Below are 1,727 nucleotides of genomic sequence, written 5' to 3' on the forward strand. Positions count from 1 at the left end.
GCAGTCTTGGCACAATTTGAATTTTGTTCAATGTAAAATTGTGTTCAACAGAGAATTATAACAGAACCAGATCAGCTTAATATTGTGAGGATGAAGGATACAGCTATGCTTAGAAATCAATCAAAAGTTACATAACACAAGATTTCAAGAAGTATGATCCTTTCTCAGGTTTTAATGAATGATCAGTTTGTTCACAATTCACTTAAACCATTATATGCAGCAACCTTGTTTATGATCAGAAATCTTCAACAAATCAGGAAGAACAGTTTTCACTTAACCCATAATTAACAGATTCAATTTAAAAAGAACAGATTTAGTTCTTGACAGAATTAAGCAAAAACCAGAAAAGAGTGCAGGGATGAGAATACAAGATACACACGTTTTTATACTGGTTCACTCATACAGAGCTACATCCAGTCTCACCTTACCCCAAGGTGGAATTCACTAAAAAACAGTACCAATCACTTACAAACACAGCAGTTCTTGAACACTACAAGAACAACACACACAATGCTGAAAAACCCTATTTCAGCACACCTTGCACTCCAAGAAACCCTATCAAGGAGTGACTAACACTTACACCTTTACAAAACAGAATAAAGGAAAGATTACACCTGAAAAGAAGATGCAAGAACTCAAAACCAGTAGTTCAATTTGCTGCAGAACTGCACCAGCACCTTCACCAAGCTCAAAGGTTTCCTAGAACAAGCACACTTGAAAATCTCTTTGGAAAACCTTTCAAAAACTCTTTCAATCCTTCTTCTCACATGGAAATTGTTTGATCTCTGTCAAAAGCGTAATTCCTCAGCACTCTTTCATGTGAGAGAGACATTGTTTATATAGAAAACAGTTTCTAACTTCTTTTCAAAAAACAGTTGAAAAGCAGTTAAGAAAACAACAGATTCAGTTTTGAACTTAACAGATTTATTTTTTAAAAACTGCCAACTCAGCTTAACAGAAATAACTGTCTGAGTGGTACCTTTGGTGCCCTAACTAACTTGTGAAAAACCTTTCAGCACACCAAAGAATAAACCTGTTCTTTCACAGTAAAACAGATTAAAGTATAACACACAGGCCAGCTCAGCTTAACTGAAATAACGAACTGAGCTTTCCCTTGGTGCCTTAACAGAAATTTAGAAAAGCCTTTTAACAGAGAAGAAATAAACAGATTCTTTCTCCATAAAACAGATTTATTTGTGTACTGTTTTAAAACTGTTAAAAACATTTTAAAAAGCTTTTCAAAAACTATTTAACGAAAGCCTTTTTAACAGAGAAGAAATAAACAAATTCTTTCTCCATAAAACAGATTTATTTGTGTACTGTTTTAAAACTGTTAAAAACATTTCAAAAGGCTTTTCAAAAACCATTTAACCACATCATGTGCTTGATCTAGACTTGGTTAGGCATCTAGGATAGGTTAAACAGCAAAAGGCAATCATACACACTTACAAGCCTAATTACAAATGAATCTAAAAACCTATTACAATCTTCAAAGCACTCAAGCCATTTTCTTCATCAAACACACATCAAGTCTTGGTAGGGAAGAAGCTTCCTCCAACTTCAACAATCTCCCCCTGTTTGATGGAGACAAATTCCCTTTGCTTTGCACAGCTTTGAAGAAAGATCATGACCAAATCTGTACAGAACTATATACAAAGAAAACAGGTGTTAAAGCAGAACAACAGATTTAGAAATGATATACCTGCAGATTTAACATCTGAATCATA

Source organism: Phaseolus vulgaris, chromosome 1 (assembly GCF_051622355.1).
Source record: "Phaseolus vulgaris cultivar YP4 chromosome 1, ASM5162235v1, whole genome shotgun sequence".
Lineage (NCBI taxonomy): Eukaryota > Viridiplantae > Streptophyta > Magnoliopsida > Fabales > Fabaceae > Phaseolus > Phaseolus vulgaris.